The sequence below is a fragment of the Delphinus delphis genome, chromosome 15 (genome assembly GCF_949987515.2).
Source record: "Delphinus delphis chromosome 15, mDelDel1.2, whole genome shotgun sequence".
Lineage (NCBI taxonomy): Eukaryota > Metazoa > Chordata > Mammalia > Artiodactyla > Delphinidae > Delphinus > Delphinus delphis.
In genome coordinates, this window is record NC_082697.1 from 36,195,739 (window position 1) to 36,215,312 (window position 19,574).

General features: G+C 41.7%; 1 protein-coding gene across 1 annotated transcript in view; it reads left to right on the top strand.

Moving 5' to 3' along the window:
- Nucleotides 1-19,574, top strand: part of PLCB4 (phospholipase C beta 4) — a 419,470-nt gene that overhangs the window by 262,955 nt on the left and 136,941 nt on the right. The window lies entirely within an intron of this gene.

Genomic DNA, 19,574 nt, shown 5'->3' on the forward strand with positions numbered 1-19,574 from the left:
CTTTGACATAAGTAAGAATATCCTGGAGATTTATAAGTTGGAATATTTGGAAAGAGTCAAAGTTATGAGATATAATAATAATGATAATAATACTATAATTTACTGAGCACTCTCCCTGTGCCAGATATAATAATAATGATGATACTATAAATTACTATGTGCTTACTGTGTGCCAGACAACTTTCTAAGCACTTCCTGTGTATTATTTGTTCAATTCCTTATAATAACCTTATAAGGTTGTTGCCATTATTATGCTTGTTTTACAGATGAGTTTCATGGAGTAATAGTTTTTGCTTAACGAAGTGCTTCTGTCAGGCTTTCCTCATGACACTTTCTATTTGTCATAAATGTAGTATTGATTGGATTTTGTGCTGGTCACGTGCATTGCTCGTCTCATTTATACACATCAGCTTGACCAAAGCTTTGCGTGCCTCTGCTTCTATTATTTATTGCTTGTGCCCTTGCAAGGTGGTGATGGCTCCAGGCTTTCTAGAAACCAGGGGCTTGGGGCCACCAGTCTGTTCAGAAGGTTTAGGACAGAGAGTGGAAGCCTCCTTTGCATTGTTAACATGTTGTTTTTCTTAGAGTTTACTTGAATTTGAGGTGACTTGTGGAGGGGTGTGTGATGATACTGTGTTGCCTCTAAGGCGAAGTAAGATGCAAAACTTGTTCAGACTTCATGCAGAGTCAGAGTTGGTTCCCTTCAAAATCAGTGGAACGTATGTGGCTCATCGTGGTGGCCTCCCAGGGGTTCAGGTCATCAGGCCTTTTCGTGAGGTCTGTGGGCTGACACAACTCACTTACTGGTTGACTTGGTTTTTCCAAAATATGTATCATAATACTCTGTAGATTTATACCATAGTTGTTTTGTGTAAACAGAATTGAGAAAGGCAAAGGATAGACCCAAATGTAGTCAGTATTCTTCATATTGAATTAAAGTATTGTGGTGACAGCTATCTATACTACTGAAACTTTATTGCTTCCCTGAAAGAACAGCATTCTGCTATAAGAAGAAACAAAACAATTTTCTACCACCTGGAGGCAACCACTGTTAACTCTTTTGCAGTTTTCTTCTAGTCTTTTTTCTAATTGTTTTTCCTCTTCCATAGTTGTCATCATAGAGTAATCTTGAAAATACAAATCAGAACCTCTTCTTCCTCTATTTAAAAGTTTCCATGACTCCCTCTTATAGGATAAAGATGACTCATCAGAATGAAATACAAGGTCTTCCATAATTTGTCTCCTGCCTAATTCTACAGCCTCATTTCCCACCAGTTTTCTACAAACACTCTCTGCTTTAACCCTAAGAATACGCTTAGAATTCCCCCAATAAACTATTCTATTTCATGCTTTGTGCTTACTGCTGCCTTTTCCTGAAAGGCACTTATCCTTCCTTGTTTGACTGGAAAACTCCTATTTATCCTTCAGAACCCAGATGAGAAATCTTTACTCTTTGATATCTCCCTTGACCCATTTGATAAGAATTGATCACTCGTTTGTGCTACCACTAAACTATCCTTGCACATACTACACTGCACTCACATTTCATTTAATGTTTTTGTCTTTCCTAGTATACTCTGAGTTTCTTGAGGTCAAGGACCATATTTTACTTATCTTTTTCTCTCCAGGGACTAGCAGAATGCCTACAATTGCCAAATTCACTGTAAATATCTAGTATCAAAAGGGATTTTTAAAGGACATGGAAGCAACCTAAGTGTCCATCGACAGATGAATGGATAAAGATGTGGCACATACACACAATGGAATATTACTCAGCCATAAAAAGAAACAAAATTGAGTTATTTGTAGTGAGGTGGATAGACCTAGAGTCTGTCATACAGAGTGAAGTAAATCAGAAAGAGAAAAATAAATACCATATGCTAACACATATATATGGAATAAAAGAAAATGGTTCTGAAGAAGGGGGAGGACAGGAATAAAGACACAGACATAGAGAATGGAATTGAGGACGGGGGAGGGGGAAGGGTAAGCTGGGATGAAGTGAGAGAGTGGCATGGACATACGTACACTACCAAATGTAAATACATAGCTAGTGGGAAGCAGCCACATAGCACAGGGAGATCAGCTCCGTGCTTTGTGACCACCTAGATGGGTGGGATAGGGAGGGTGGGAGGGAGACGCAAGAGGGAGGAGATATGGGGATATATGTATAACTGATTCACCTTGTTATAAAACAGAAACTAACACACCATAGTAAAGCAATTATACTCAAATAAAGATGTTATTTAAAAAAAGGGGAGATTTGAGATACAATTGATTCCAACTAAGTTTGGTTTTATTATAGTTTGTTCATTTTCTTGATAATTGAAATGGTGAGAGGTCCTTGAGACCTGTGTGGAAAGCTGTACTTCAACACATTCAAAATATTACAGTAAATCATATCTAATTTTCATCTTTTAAATTAAAAATTATCGATATCAACAATTTGAGAGTTCAAGCCAAATGCAATTAAGTGCACTTGACTACTTTTGTCCACTTTACACAACTTGGCAAGAAGGCCAAGGGCTAACTTAGAGGCATTTCCAAGCCTTTTCTCCCAGGTAACTCAGGTCTAGGTTGAGTACCAGCGCCACCATGATGATGGCCATTGCCCTTCATTTTAAGCTGGCGAGTGACATCTCTCCCTGAATCTGCTAGAGTATCCCAAAATATTTGTGGTTTTCTGAGGCAGTTTCCCAGGCTCTGGAAATCTATAGGATAATTAAAGAATACTTCCTGGCTTCCAGTTCCTCAGAGAAGGTCATTTTGAAGAGATTAAATGTAATCACTGGCTGAGTATCTCTTCTGCTGTCATATAAGCAGAAACCAGTTAGAGAAAGAGTACTATTTTTTGATAAAGTGAAATGTGATTTGATGAACTAGAAGTTTATCATCATTGAATCATTTTTGTTTCTCATGATTTTTTTTGGTTATTAATCATCATAACTCACTTATATTTAGAAAATACTGATGACTTGCACTTCTAAAGGCATTTACTTTTCTTCCAGGTTCCTCTGAAAATGAGGTAAAGCTAGGAAAGAAATCTTAACAAGTATTAAATACAATCTCGCTAAGCTTTCAACTTTCTTAAGTGCTATTTTACTAGGATTATAAGCAAAAAATTTTCAGCTTCATAAAGTAAATAATGCCTCTTCATAAAACATATCAAACTGGTGTTGACCTTAAAAATAAAAGTTATTTTATCAGCAAAAATGTGTTTATTTAGGAATAGCAGAGGAGTTGCAATTCAGGACAAGCAAGCTATAGCAAAAGCCATAGACAAGTCCATAGAACAAAGGAGGGGAATATTATTGTAGAGAGAGAAAGGAGGAAGTCAGGAGGGGTTGTTTTGATCAAAAATCCATGGGAGAAAAGTGCGAGTTCAGGGAGCTGGCGGGTTACTCAGGGGCTGAGTTGCTGGGCTAGTCAGTATCTTGTGGGAGATGCCACGCACTTCTTTTCCTTTTGGGGGCCTGTAATTCATGATTCTTTCCTATTGATGATTCTTCTCTGGGGTCTGTAACTGATAATTCTTCCCATAGTTGATGTCCAGTGGTACCTTGTGAGAGCTTCTCCTTCTAGCCTCCTGACTCCATTTTAGTAAGGTTTCCCTTTATTAATTTTCAAACCAGAAAGCCAAATAGTGTTTCAAATGGGGCTGTAGCCAGTTGTTCTTATTACAGCTGACCTTTGAATAACACAGGTTTCAACTGCATGGTCCACTTTTATATGGATTTTTTTCAATAAATACCTATCACAGTACCACACAATCCGCAGTTGGCTGAATCAGGGGATGCGGAACCACGGATATGGAGGGTTGACTGTAAAAGTTATATTCATATTTTCAACTGCACTGGGGTTGGCAGCCCTGAAACCTCACGTTGTTCAAGGCTCAACTGTATTTCCCTATTTTGTAAGATTTAGTTCTTTAGAGTCACGGCCATTAAAATTTTCAAGGCACCAAATATAAACAGAGAAGGTTTGTTTCTACAGTTTTTTGCATGAACAGCAGGGAGAAGTGACAGCTGACAGCAAGTGGAAGGAACAGGAATTAGAGAAAACACAACCTGATCATCCCAAAAGTGCCACGGCAAAGGGACCATTTGTGAAGGGGCATAAACGCCTTCAGCACCATATGGCAACTAACATTATCATGACGGTCTGAAGGATCGGGCAAACATTAAATTGTGTTCCACGTATTGGTTTAAAGAAGGCAGGGAAGTGTTTTAATCAGTGGGTGAGCATTCACTAGGTCAGAAAAAAATAGCATTTACTAACCACTGTTTTAAAAATATGTATTATTTTGCCAATAAATGCAACTAGTGCAACTGTATTTAAGCATTATTTTATTATTCCTGCTGAGGGATTTCTTCTGAGGTAGCCCAAAATTTCAGGAACTGCAGCCTGCATTGTAGCCTCTGATTGTATTCTCCTGCCACTTCAAAAGCTGTTTTTAATCTAACTTTACTTGACTTTTAAGTTACTTACATGAAAAATATATTTCATTTCCTAAGTGGTACAAGTGGTGTAAAAATCTTTAGACATTTTTCTATCACAGAGGAGAGAAACAGCAGTGATTTTTAAAACCCATGCAGCCCAAATGTCTCTAACTCAACTGGCATCCTGACTTGCCTTTCATGTCCTTATTTTTTTTTAACATCTTTATTGGGGTATAATTGCTTTACAATGGTGTGTTAGTTTCTGCTTTATAACAAAGTGAATCAGTTATACATATACATATGTTCCCATATCTCTTGCCTCTTGCGTCTCCCTCCCTCCCACCCCTCCAGGCGGTCACAAAGCACTGAGCTGATCTCCTTGTGCTATGCGGCTGCTTCCCACTAGCTATCTACCTTACGTTTAGGTAGATGTATATATGGTAGTGTTTAGGTAGATGTATATATGGTAGTGTATATATGTCCATGCCTCTCTCTCACTTTGTCACAGCTCACCCTTCCCCCTCCCCATATCCTCAAGTCCGTTCTCTAGTAGGTCTGTGTCTTTATTCCTGTCTTACCCCTAGGTTCTTCATGACATTTTTTTTTCTTAAATTCCATATATATGTGTTAGCATATGGTATTTGTCTTTCTCTTTCATGTCCTTATTAAAGGGCTGAAAACCCCATCCCCTGGCTATTCAGGGCTCACCCCAGCCTTTCCTAGAATTCCTAGGTGCCTACGGCCGCCTTGTGATCACTCAGCTCCTCAATGCCTTCTTACCTCTCTGTTCCCAGGACTGTTCCCTGCTCTAATTTCTCTCCCTAAACCCATTATATCACTGAACCTCAGGAACAAGGTTGTTGTGTGAAATAGGCTTTTATTAAAAATTTGGTGGTAGCAGAGGAGAATTACAGCATGCAGTAGGAGACAATAGGTATCATAAGGAATAAATTTCAGAGGTCAGCAGGGCAACAGGTGTCTCTCTCATTGCCTTCTTTTTTGCCCCACTCTTCCACCAAGAAGCATTTTCCTGTTTCTTTTCTTTTTTGATCTCTCCCTCAGAATCCTTTTCTAATACACCCTTTTCCTTTTTCCCATATGCCTCTTATTCCAATTAGAAACAAACAAAAAAAACAACAAAAAAACAACTCCCTCTCAAACCAAGGAGGAAAATGGGAAATTCTGGTCCCTTCTCATCCTGAGAAGTGTGGTTCCTTGTCCAGCTGAAACTCTCCCATCCAGACTCTCCTGAGACCTCCGCTTTTGCGTAACTTTGAAGGGCAATGGATATACTTAAACACACAAAAATTTTAAAGACCTTTCTCCCTTGAAAGAAAAGTGGTCTGTCGTCCTTCTAGAGAAGTGGTCACCAGCAGAACTTTGCAGTGATGGACATGGTCTGTACCTGGGCTGCCTGTTACCACATGTGAAGAGGGTTGTGATGCACAGTTGGTAATCTCAGGGCTTTGTCCTCAACCTGTGCACAAAATCTAGACTGCACTTATTTTTCTTAGAGTGCAAGAGTTTCTCTTTAGCAAAATTAATTCAGTTTGGCATTTGGAAAACAAACAAACAAAACAACAACAACAGCAAAAGTGGCCAGTGAGACTGAGGAACTGAGGTTTTATCTTAATTAATTTTAATTAAAGCTTACATAACAACATGTGGCTGGTGGCTCTCTTATTGGACAGCACAGTTTTCTAGACAATTAGCTTAAATTACAACCAGATTTTAAAATACCATCCTCTTTCCCCAGCACGCAGAAAGAGCTCTCAGTTTGCTTAACTGGGATCTGCAGTTTCATCAGCCACGTCTTCTTAGTGGCAGCCAGAGCAGAGATTTGAATGTTTTATAGCTGACTTCCCTCCCCCACCACCCCACATCCCAAATCCCAGCTTGGGTTGGGCTGCCCCTTTTCCTCACCTGTGGGATTTTGTATCTGAGGCAGGCTGCCGGGTTGGAGTGTCCTTTTCTGGAGAAGCCTTGGTCTTTATTACTAACCCCTCCCACTCACCATCCCCAAAACCCTCCCCTGCACACACACAGAAACGGAGCCCCTTGATGCTCACAACTGCTGCCAGAAAAACAGAAACAGTTATGGTAGCTGCCAATCCCAGAGGAATATGGAAGTGCAGCATCAATAAAAGCTGAAGTGAAGCCAAGTGGGACAGGCCGAATTTGGCCTCTTTCCAAGGTAGCTCTGAAACCAAACTGTAGGGCACTCAGTGAAGCTCCAAAAGGCCCAGGCACCCTACATACCCCAGGCTGCACATCGGTGAAGCAAATAATTTAACAAGTGTAATTTGCAAAAAACTAAAAACACATCCTCATAGAAAGTATTTTGACTGAAAGATTTATTTAGCTCCTCAGTGAGGATACCAGCAGGATGATAAGTCTAGTTATAAGAGCACTGGAGGAAAAGAGGAAAGGAAAGCTGCAACAAGCTTTGTCAGTTAGATACAAAACGGGTTACTGCCCTGGAGGGGCATATGAAACCATAACCCCTGAGGCTGTCTTTTCTACCAGACACAAATCACATGCATCCCTTACAGAACAAAAAACGGCTGCAACTTATCTAGTTAACTTCGGAAAATCTGGGCCCTAAACTACAGTAAATAATAAGTCAAACAAAGGGGCATTCTTCTAGAGAAATAAATCATCCTTGGGTGGGTCTCTAGACAGCGTTCCTGTATAACATGGAAAGGACACATAGCCATCTTTTTATCTCATTCCCAGTTTCGGGTGATTTAAACTCAATTGCACCCACAGAGTTAGGATATCCAGCTCAAAAAGTAGAAAGTGGAATTGTAGCACATTATTTGTATTTACAGTGAAAGATTCTTACAGGGTCGTCATAATGATAACAATTCTGATCATATTTATTAGTCTTTCAATGTTTAGAGTCAACCTAATGGTAGACAAAATATTTAATTATTATTGACAAAACAGAATGAAAAAATCTATTAACTTTGTCAGTGCAAAGTAAGGGTACAGACAAATCTTGGAAAGGAGAACTAGTTGGAGACACAGAGGAAAAGCCAGAGGCTTAATATTCTCAGTGAGAGGAAATGTTGATAGTTAGTTGACGGTGCATGAAATAGAGGCTTCTGTCTATTATTTAAAGCCAATCACAAAACCAAAAAGAATGTGATTTCACATTTGGAAGGGAGAGGAGGGAAAGTAGGGAAATGAGTTAAATTGAGTTCCATTTCTGAGTTGTTATCCTAAGGAACCTATCAATATTCCTACGTGTGCCTGGTGGATAATTAGTTCAGTTATTCACTGTCTTGCCATGAGTCCTGCTTTCTTCAAGCTCCAGTCCCTACTAGAATTGGACATTTAAAACAAAAGAGAAAATGTGTTATATCACTTTATTGTCCACCAAATTACGTCCAGATGTCTTGGTTTGATACTGCAGGCCCTCAGCATGTGGCCCCAGATGTCCTACCACCCTCACCCCCATGCTTTCCCCCCCACAGTCACATTGCAATGAGGAAGGTGGTAGATTGTACCCCTTGTGGGGTGAGGAGACCAAGGTGGGCAGTGGGTCCAGGGGACTGACCGAGAAGGCCTCAGAGAGCAAGCCCCCTTCGGTCTGCATATTGGTGGGTGAGTCCATTAGCGGATCAAAGGACAGCTAAGATGAGGGGACAGTCGAGCTCCTGCAAGGGCATGGGTGTGGGATGGGGGGCGTGGCTTGTCTGTCTGGGGTAGGAAGGCAGGTGGTGAAGGCAGGAGCTGCAGCTGCAGAGATGAGCAGTGTCCCACCATAAATGCTTTACTTTCCAGCCCAAGCATTGGCACTAGATCCTGAAGGCTCTAGGGACCCTTCGATGGATATTTTTTAGCAGGAAAGAGTGAGGTCTGAATATGACTGGAAAGTGGGTCTGGCTGATTAGTTGTATCTGGGAGGGTAGAGGTGGGATTGAATGGCTGGATAGACAGTCATTCAGACACATGGGAAATAAGAGGAGGGGTGGAAGATGGAAATGAATTAGAGGCTTTTCTAACCTGGTGGATGTAGAAGGTGAGGGAGAGTAAGAAGTGTAAAACAAGGTTGGGATTTCCAGCCCAGGAAGCTGGGTGGGTTCTGATGCTGGCACAGAGAATGTCAGAGAAGGGGTAGTTTATGGATGTGCTTATGTGGTTCTTCTTCATGAAATGAATGGTACTTATCACTGTATGTTCTGTTGTACCCCAGAAGCATTTTGCATATACAGAAATCACATAAGTTTTAGTTTAAAATAAACTGCACAAAAAGAGAATTGACAAACATAGTAAACTACCCAAGAGGATGAACAAATGGATGCATTCTGTTCCTTCCTCCGTCCTCCACTCCCAGGGGTGCTGTTGGCATCCTGGCTGGAGTAGGCGTCGTGAGCAAGGGCATGGTATGAACAGAAGTCTGAGAAGTAGGCAGAAGCCTCATTGCGTACAGCAGCAGTTCTGAAAGTGTGGTCCCCAAACCAGCATCGTCAGCATCACCTAGAACTTTATCAGAAATGCACATTCTCAGCCCATCTCATAGGTGAATCAGAAACTCCGGGAATGGGCCCAGCAGTGTATGTTTTAACTAGTCCTCTAAGAGACTTGGATGCACATCTGAGTATGAGCTCAGTGGTCATAGGACCGGGATGGGGAGCTTGGATTTCTTTCTGAGTGTTATGGGAAGCCATTTTCAACAGGGACTGACGTGATCTGGTTTACGTTCTGGTGACAGTTACTTTGGTAGCTGTGTGGAGAATGGATTTGTAAGGGGCGGGGTGCAAAGTGCACACCAGAGGTACAGAGTACGGTTAGAGGACACCAGAAGTTTAATTTAAGGAAGGTGAGCTAGAATCTTAGCCCTTCCTTTTACTTGGTGTATCTCTACAGGCAATTTTCTTAATATCTCTGTGCTAGAAAAGGGGAGCTAGGAAGGTAGGTGGGTCTGAAGAGTATGTATTATATTTCAGCTAAGGATCCTATGATTCTACACCTACCCGCCTTCAGTTACCTCTCTCTTCATCATCATCTTGCGACCTCTTCCTCATATGGTAAGAAAGGTGTGGCCAGAGCCTGAGCACTTAATCACTTAATCACGCTGAAACAATCCGGAGCTGCAAGAGCTAGTATCAGCCGGGGTTTTGCAAGAACGCCCGGACCTGTTCCTTCCTCTAGACCCTCCTTTGAAATAACAGTGCTAATAACATTATCTGCGCTCTCAGACCCCCCAAAGCTTAGAGACCATTGTCATCCAAGCAGGAAGTGTTTAAGGAAAGGACTGTATGGTTTGCAAAATTCTGGGAAGTAAGTGCACTTGAAGACAAAAGACTGATTTGAGCCTTGACCCTGACATTTACAAGTTATGACCTTGGGCAAGTCCTTTCACCTGCCTTAGTGAGCTTAGTGGGCTTCTAGGGGCAGGAAATTGTGGGACGGTAAATACATGGTGAAACTAATGGAACATCAGGGTTATTTTAAGTAAGGTTTGTGCAGACACATCTTGGTGCTGACTTTCTTCTTCATGGCCACAAAACACCCTGGAGGGGGGGCTATATGGAAGGCTTTATTTCTCAGAAGTTTCTGCTTTAATTAGATAAGGGAAGCTCTGACCAGGTTTCTTTCTGCATTTGTTGATTCTCAATTGCCTTCGGCTCAGAAAAATCCATATGCAAAGTGGCATATATTGGGATGGCACGTTCTAATTCCCTTCAGTGATTTAGGACAGCAACCATTTATGTAGTCTGAATCTGTGGGTCAGCCATCTGGGCTGGAACGGGCACACTCAAGTGTTTGCTGGTCCAACTGGGGGCTGGCTGATTTAGGATGGTCTTAGCAGGACCCTCTCATCTCCACCCCACCTGGTCTGTCATCCTCCTGCAAGCAGATGGAGCTTGTTCTTTCCTGCACACAGCCGAGTTTCTGCTGCATGCTGTAGACCAAAGTAAGTGGGGACATTGGGAGGGGCTGCAAAGTCACCTTGCGAGCAGCGAGATTCAGGGAGGGGTGAAGGAGTGTGTCCCTCTCTGCAGTCAACCACGGTTATTGTAGGTACTCTTTATGTAATCAGTCATCTTGCATTGAAAAGGCACAGAACAGGGGTCAACACACTTTTTCTGTAAAGGACCAGATATTAAATATTTTAGGTTTTGCAAGCCATAGGGTCTCTGTCACAACTACTTAACTTTGTAGCATAAAAGCAGTCATAGAACATTCAACAATCTGTAAATGAATGAATGGGCTGTGTTCCAAGAAAATTTTATTTTCAAAAACAGGGCTGTGGTCTGCAGACACCTAGCTTAGAAGACGAATAATGATACATAGAAATGAATAACAAATTAGTTTGGATGGTGATGATGATACTTTCAGGTAATTACTTTTAGCTCAGTCATTTTCCCTTATGAATGTACTATTAAATTTTCAGTTTAGTCTTCCTCAATTTTGTTCCCTTTTCTCTATAACTGTATTGGCTTTTGCTGAATAATCAGTTACTCTTGTCTAAGATGCTCCAGTTTTATTTACTTGTTTCTGCTTACTCTTCTCACTTTTATGTTTTTTCCCTCTCTGTGAAGTTTCTTTGGGTTTACATTTCTTCATTGCTTCACAAAGGCAGAAGATAACTCTATTCCCTGGAGGAATAGGGGCATCTCACCCATGAAATGGTGTCTGAGTCAGTCTCATGGAAAACTCTAATACTTGAGATTGATGCTATTCAAGGGTGTAGGAAGGACTTATTTGTGGGAAGATGAGACATGCATCCACTAGGAAGCTAGAGAAGGAAATCCGGGAGGGTGTTCAATTTACAAGGAGCTGGTGAAAACAAAATGAAGCAATACAACACAAAAAGAAAGTGTATAAATAATCAGTAAATCAAATGTAAGGAGCTAGCTGAGGAGCTACTTAGGTCTCTGGAGTCTGACTGCTATGCTAAAGAATTTAGTTAAAATTCAGTGGCTAAAATGACAGTGCTTGTTTTTTTTGTTTTTAACATTTGTTTTTAATTGAAATGTAGTTGATTTACAATATCATGTTAGTTTCAGGTGGACAGTGCTAGTTTTTTATTGCTTTTTTCTACCTGAGTGTAAATAGGAAAATGCACAATATCTGCTCCTTCAAATCTTGTCTATAGCGGCAGGGGAGCAGGAGGTCAGTGGCTGTGGTCAGGCATCCTTTAATTAGGGTTGACGAGCGCAGCCTTGTGGATCTCCAGCCTGATGGCGATGGGGCCCAGAGAACATCCTGGCTGCATTCTGTTTGGGATCACACTCTGTTCATGCGTGTGGCCTGGCCATTGAATTAATGGAGTTCATTCAAGTGTGAACAAATGAACAGTCAAATGAAATATACAGCATATTTTAAAGTGAATCATTTTGAAGTCCGTTCTCAAGTAAGAAAATGGCATTTCTTTAAACTCAGTTTCATGTGAATGAATTCCCTACTTCTAAAAATGATGATAAATGTTTTCATTGTTACTGGTTTTGGTTCTTTTTAGGGAGGATGCTTTTCAGTCCTTATGTTCTCAGAGAGACAGCAGCAAGTGGTCTTGAAAAGCAGGGTTTTAGTTTCCTGCCCAGAAATTGAACCTGAGTAGCGTGGATGTAAACCAGGAATTCTAGCCACTAGTCCACCAGGGGCTAAAGGCTAAAAGCAAAGAGGCCCTGGCTCTTGCCCCATTTGAAAACAAGAATGTTTCAAGGAGGCAAAAACTGTAAAATCAGGTACAAAATTTATTATTATTAGCACGGCACAACCTGTGGGAGAGCACACAGGGAAGCTGTTTATGTAAGGCAGAAGCAAGGCAGAGATGCACACCCAAAGAGAAAGGGTGTGAGCATCCTCCCTAATGAGGAGTGCAGCAAAGAGGCGGTTAAATCATTTATATAGGGCAGTTTTTCCAGGTCGTTGTTTACCTTGGGCCAATTATCTCGTTTCTTTTCCACACCTCACCTGTCCTAGGACCCTCTCCAACATGCATGCGTGTGTTTTTGCCAAGATGGATTCCAGCACAGAGGCCTGCGGGAGGTTTGAGATCACCTATTATGGGGTGGTGCCCCCTCCTTTTTGGTCCCGGAGGAGCCTTTCTACACATGTGCAGTCCAGGGAGTTCTCCTTGACCTCAGGAGTGGTCATTTTATCTCTTTATTCCAGCAGAGCTCAGCTCCTGCCATTAACTTTGTCCTTGGCGTGTCTAAGGAAAACAAAGCTCTAATTTTACTTCACTTGGTAAATACCAGCTGTCCAGCCAGGGCCCACCTCCCTCCTACCTCACTTCCAGTAGAAATATCTGCCATTGTGAACCCTCACCAGGTGCTCTACAAATGGTATCACTGTGTAAATGCTCTACAGACATTATTTCATTCAAACCTCCTAAGAACCCTGTTGTTAGGTGGGTTTTTGTAGCCTCATTTTACAGATTACAAAATCAAGGCTTAACGTGGTTAAACACCTCACCTGAGGTAACATAACCGTTCACAGGCTGAGCTGAAAGATGCCATGCTAGCTAGCCTGCAGTGGTTCTCAAAGTGTAATCCTTGCAGCAGCCTTAGCTGCACATGCAGAACTTGTTAGAAGTGCCAAAAACAGGCTCCACCCCAGACCTACTGAATTGGGAATGGAAACTGCAGGTGGACTCCAACAGTCTGTGTTTTAAGAGCCCTCTGGGTGATCCTGATGCAGCTCGAATTTAAGAACCACTAGGCATAGGGCAAGGGAAGGAGTTTTAGACTTCCTTAGAAGGAAAAATAAATCCATTTAAAGTCCTTTACAACTAATCTCCCCAAACAGGCAATTCAGATAAACAGGGGAAGACTGTTCACTAAAAGAGACTTTTCTTTTTTCCAGAGGAGTTGAACCTATTAGATTTTATTGAGCTCTTCTAGGTGCCAGGCACAGTGCTAAGCACTTGATGTCAATCATCTCTTTAAACCCGCAGGTGGTTGCGAGGATTAAATGAGATTGTTTTCCACGTTATACAGGTGGGGAAAGAGAAGCTTAAATCAGTTAAGAAGTTGCCTACTACCCAGCATGTATTCATGGACAGAGCCAGTCTCCAGAACTGATGTCTTGATGAAGAGAACGTACAGGAATCACAGCCATCAGTACGATGACTTGACATCTTGGAATGGCTGCCATTTGCAAATGATGGGGTTCGGAATATGCCACCCCCAAATATGGCACCTTTAGTATATTGAGTATTTTAAGGTGAAGGAGTTTGAGAAAACAATAGAAGCAGGAAGGTCACTCTGACCTTCCCATCTACTCCCCTCCTCTCCTCTGAAACAGGTCGTAAAACCCACATGTGAGAGGTATGCTTCCTACTCCTGGATGAAAGGGGGGTCCTTATCTTCTGAAGAAAAAGGGGCTCTGAGAAGAATCTGAACAAACAGGCCTTCCGAAGCCCCCCTTCCTAGTTTATTACACTTACCTCATACTCCTTGACTCTCGTATTTCTCCACAACTGTCTACTTTTCCGCAAACCCAGCACAAAAATACTCAAGCTTAACTGTTTCTTCTAGTCCTCGTTTTCTTATAAGGGCTCCCAGGTCACCTAAAACTTACATTAAATACATTTATATGCTCTTCTCCTGCTGCTCTGTTTTGTCAGTTTAATTTTCAGACCCAGCCGGGGACCCTAAGTAGGTCAAGGAAATCTTATTCCTTCCCTACACAAAGAAACATATTTTGGGGAACTATGTATGATTGAAAAAAAAAAAAAACTACCTATTGAAAAAACACTTTCTGAAGTTCCTTAATGGAGGCTGTTTAACTCTTTTAGTCACCGATTTGCTTTATCTATTTAAGACCATAATTATTATATTACTACAGCCGGGCGTTCTTAATTGGATTCTGCTAAAGAAATGAGGATGGGCAAAAAAATTATTTTTCATTTATTTGCCCCTAAGGGCAAATAACTGCCTCATAAGCAACCCTAAAAACGCTAATACCTCTACCTTAGACTCAGTGAAAATCAGCATTTAAGGATAGAAAAGTACTAAGCAGGACTTTCTTAGTCTTTACATTTTGGGAGGAGAAGACCCCACACAACTAGATAAAATGTACTATATGAAAGGAATATAATATTTCCTTTCTTTACTTTTTTTTTTACATTTCCTTTTTTTAATGAAATCTTTTATTTACTTTTAATTTTTATTTACCTACTTATAACAATTTTTATTGAAGTATAGTTGATTTACAATGTGATGAACTTATTTTTTTAATTTAATTTTTATTTTCTATTGGAGTATAGTTGATTTACAATGCTGTGCTAGTTTCAGGTGTGCAGCTAAGTGATTCAGTTATACATATTTCCATTCTTTTTCAGATTCTTTTCCCATATAGGTTATTACAGAATATTGAATAGAGTCCCCTGTGCTATTACATTTCCTTTCAATCAGTAGAAATAGACATAACATATCCTCAGCAGGGAAACCTGTCTTTTAATACTGAATATTGATTCTGATAAATTAATAAGAAACACATGGTTTTTAAACTGCTTATTCTTAAAACCATAAATAGTAGGCAATTGCTCTGAAATCCTGCCTCATCAAAACATTTAATGAAGCGGATAGGCTGAGCCAGAATAGCTTCCCAGGAATGTAAGCCAACATACTCTTTCTACTGAAGAGTCACCCTGAGGACACTTTTGCTGCTGCCTCCAGTGCTCTCCTACTGTGGACTGTCTTCTTCCAAGTACCTAAAAGGGCAGATGATTCTCTCAACTTTGGTGAGATGCAAAAAGGAGCCTAGTTTTTGGATGCTCAGCAGAGACAAGTTGCCAGGATATTGTTTGCAAATAAAGGGTTTGTACTAAGTGGTATTTAGGGTAAAATCTTTGCCAGAGAACTCTTTCTTGAAGAGTTTGAAGTACACGTAGTTGGTTAAGGGCATGGGTTTGGAGTTAAACAGAAATAACTTCATCTTGGGCTTTGCTGCTCAAGAGATCTAACCATGAGCCAGTCTTAAACCCACTAGGCACTAAGCCACAGCTTCCTTGTCAGGAACATGGGGGTGATAATGCCTACCTCACAGACACATGATGAGGAATAGGTAAGATGGATCTTTTTACAGTGTAAGTTGGAATATACGCCTCTTCCACTTTAAACCTTCAGTGCTTCCTACCTCATTCCAAATAATTTCCAGGGTCCTACTTGTCCCCTTACAAATCCCTTACAAAACCCATCACTTCATTGTCCCATTGATGTTCCCTGGAAGTATTAGACACAAACCTCAGGGCTTTTGCACTTGCAGCTTCTGCTCTGACTGCTCTTCTCCATGTATCATCAGTTCTCCTGGTTTACTTCCTCACTTCTTTCCAGTTTTCCTCAAAGTCACCTCATCTAAAGAGGCCTTCATCATCATCTTACTTAAAAAACGCATGTGCCCGTGCACACACACACACAGCCCTTACCCTTTAGTTTTTTTACCTTTGCATTTATCAATTCCTGATGTATTATTTATTTGCTTGTTGTTCATTGTCAAAGTCACACATAGAATATAAACCAAGAGACAGATACATTGTTTTTGTTTACTGCTGTGTCCCCAGCAGGGAATTCATTCATCACCTCACAGATATTTAATAAGCATCTCTGATGATCCAGCAATTCCTTGGTTACATATCTGGGACTCAAATTGATTGTTATTTAAATGGTTCCTAATTTGTAAAGACTTTTAAGGGTCCTAAGAAACTGGAACTGGAGCTCCTTTAGGGTGATCTAGGGAAGGGTTAGCAAGAGATCCCATCTGTGGCAGCCGTGGAGCTGTGCCATTTACATCTCCCTCCAAGACAAAACTCACTAGGAGTGTAGTCAGTGGGACGGCCTCCACTGCAGCATCCTCACCTCTGCGACGTTCAGCCGAGGCTCCCAGCCAATGAGTGACATGGCAGAGACTGGAGCCGGCCCTTTCCTGCCCCAGGTGAGGCTCCTCTGGTGGGTGGTTGTTGCTCTGGGGCTCCCATCCACCTGGCGGAGACGCTCTCACAGCTGCCCTGCAGTCTGAGACCCTTCCTACCTGCTCATCCTTCCTCCCTCCTCTGCTTTCACAGTCATTAGTCCTGCCAGTGTGGTTTGAAGGCTCTCCCTGCGTACTCCTGTTTCTTCTCCCCTTTCTCTTTCATACGCATTTCCCGTAATCAATCAATCAATTCCCCGTAATCAATCAAGTTCATCTTGATGTCTGTTCCCAGATGACCCAACTCATGCAACAGCCCTTCTCTCAGGGTAGAAGAGTCATGTACTAAACCTTTGGACTGCAATTTTCTGAAGCCAAGTCTGTGCTCAGAATTCTCTAGGTTGGTAGCAGTGGTCCTCCATGTGCATGTGCCAGTGATTTCTGCACCTCTTTTAGACACAAGAAAAAGTGATAGAACCAGGATTGGTCCTTAGAGCCAGTGGGGACTGTGTATCTTTGAAGCCTAAACATAAGCTATTTCAGAAGATAAAAGTGGAAAGGGAGCGACAGAAAAAATGCATTTTTACAAGCTGGACTATTTAAGTGGGCAATGCCGATATTCAAAGGGAAATTCCGTGAAAGTTATTTGAGATTCCTTTCCTTTCAGTTACTCTATTCAACACGGACTGTCATCTCCATTTGGCCATAGTTCAAAATGTTATTTCTTTGATCAGCCTCTTTAGATGTATGTCTTCTGTGTTGCTATATGTATAATCCCTGGCTCGTTGTAATTTATTATTCTGGAACTGAATGTGTTTTTATTAGAAGTGGTTTACTGAAAAGAAGGATTTACTAGCTTATGATCCTGTTTTAAGCACTTATGCAAAGCACATCTTCTGATGTTCTTAGAATTTTTTGGAGGGGGAGGATGTTAAAGAAAACATTATTCATGACACTTGTTAAAAATAAGACAGGCTGTGTTCAGGAGACTACTACAATGGGGGTTTTGCAGAAGGGGAGAGAATTTGAACTCAGCTTTGAATACAATAAAGAAGAAAAGATTTATAACCAAGGAGCAGGTTGGGGGGTGGGTCAGTGGACGGAGAATTACTAAGAGGAAACATCAGGGGTAAGGAGAGATTTGGGCTAAACCACCCTAATAGGATTCTTGCTGAAGGCAAGCCAGGGTGATCAGACATCACCTGGGAGATGGTGGAGGTTGAAGAACCAGATCAGATACTAAGGGTGATCAGATACTGAGGGTGGAGGATTCTAGCTAAATCAAGTTATTAGCAGGATTCTTGCTAACACTGGGCAATGCGAAGACAGACACAGAAGTCCAAAAGTCAAGGCCTATTTGGGAATAAGATTCAGAGGAGCCTGACTAAAGTTGGCTCAAGGAGAGAATCTTTGGGGTGGGATGTGTGTGTGGTGGTGGTGGTGACATATGTTTTTAATGTTTGTTGTAAATGTTTGTTACAAAAAACATTTCTTTTCCTCCTTGGCTCTGAGTAAGCTGGTCTTCTTTCATTTTTCTCATTTTAGTTGCTACAGCAACTGTTTTGACTAACATGACAGTTTTCCTGCCCAAGAAAGTTACTTTCTTGAGTGACCACCCACTCCATCGAAAGGCATGTTTTGTTGACTTTCTTCTTCTTTTTGCACTCTGAGAGGTAATTGCCGAATATCTTAGGAATAATTTCTTCAAGTGTTGTCTGGCAAGAATCAGGGAGCCTGTCTCAGCGCCCTGCTACAAGACAAGAGCCCTCGCAGAGTCTAAGTGTTCATACTTGGCCTCAAAATGCCCACAACAGAGATGCTTCTGGGAGAGGGAAGGACAAAGAGAGACAGATACAGAGTTTGACATCTCAAACTGGCAGACCTTAAAAGTTAAGACCCAAAGATTCAACATCTCTATCTGGAAGTAAAAGAGAAAATGGAGATTCCTAAATATTGAGGACCGTAAAGTGAGCAGACAGAAATACAGAGTTTGACTCTTTCAGGTGGATCATTTGAGCAATTCCTTCTTCTTCCCAAATTCAGATCCTAATCGAGCTGATCAGCTTCTCACAGAGCCAAGGATATGTCAGAGCCCTTATTAATAACAAACACCATCAGGCCCAGTTTCAGTTTCTTTTTATTTTGTGGTACGCGGGCCTCTCACTGCTGTGGCCTCTCCCGTTGCGGAGCACAGGCTCCGGACGCGCAGGCTCAGCGGCCATGGCTCACGGGCCCAACTGCTCAGCGGCATGTGGGATCTTCCCGGACCGGGTCACGAACCCGTGTCCCCTGCGTCGGCAGGAGGACTCTCAACCACTGCGCCACCAGGGAAGCCCCCAGGTTTTTTTTAAAAGATGACATAAGTCAGAAAAGGTGCTGTTCCTTCCTCTTGCTCGTTTTCAGCAGCCTTCATCGACTCTCCCAGGCCAGGTCACTTTGAAAGTTGATGATGTTCTTCATTTCTGATGTCAGAATAAAATGAAATGAATGGATTAAATCCTTCTACTTGTTATCAGAATAAGCGTTCGCTGTATTTCACGATCATTGCTGAAATCAGCTCTCTAAATGCTCACCGTTGGCTACTGAGAAGGAGAACTTTTCATTTCTGCTTCTGTGGAATTGAGAACCCAAGATAGATAGTAGGTCCAGCACCTGTAAAACTTGCTTAACAATCTCTTGATCGCCCCTCACTATCTGAGAGCGAAATCAAGAAGGTGCCAGGCAGGGGCTCCCAACACAGGGACGGTCTCCTCTGGTCACTACTCCCCGACACGCCCTTGAAGAAGGAAGGACTAAAACTTCCTTCTGATGGCTTGCCCTCTGTGCCTGATGTGGACTGAGGCTGGCTGGGGCACAGAAGAAAGCCTGACCTCTCTGTGCAGAAACCACACTTTAGCGAGTCTAGCTCCACAGTCATTTACAATCTCTGGGATATCCTCACGTGTAGACCTCCCGATCTGCATTCTGGATCAGTGGAAATAAGCGCGCACGGTACCACTGCTCATCATGAAGACCCACGTGACAGAGATGCTCTCCCCACCATGATGTACTGATAGATATAATCCTGCCACATATTATCTGTGTCCTCTGGGGAGACTTGCTAACCTCAGAGAGAATCTGTAAGGTAGGGGAGGCGGCAGTTACCACATTTGTTTCTTGGATGATTCATCATAAACAATACTAGCAACATGAGTCATAGTCACGGTCACTGTGTTCTTATATTGATAATCAGTAATAATGTAATGGGTGCAGGTTATGCATCAA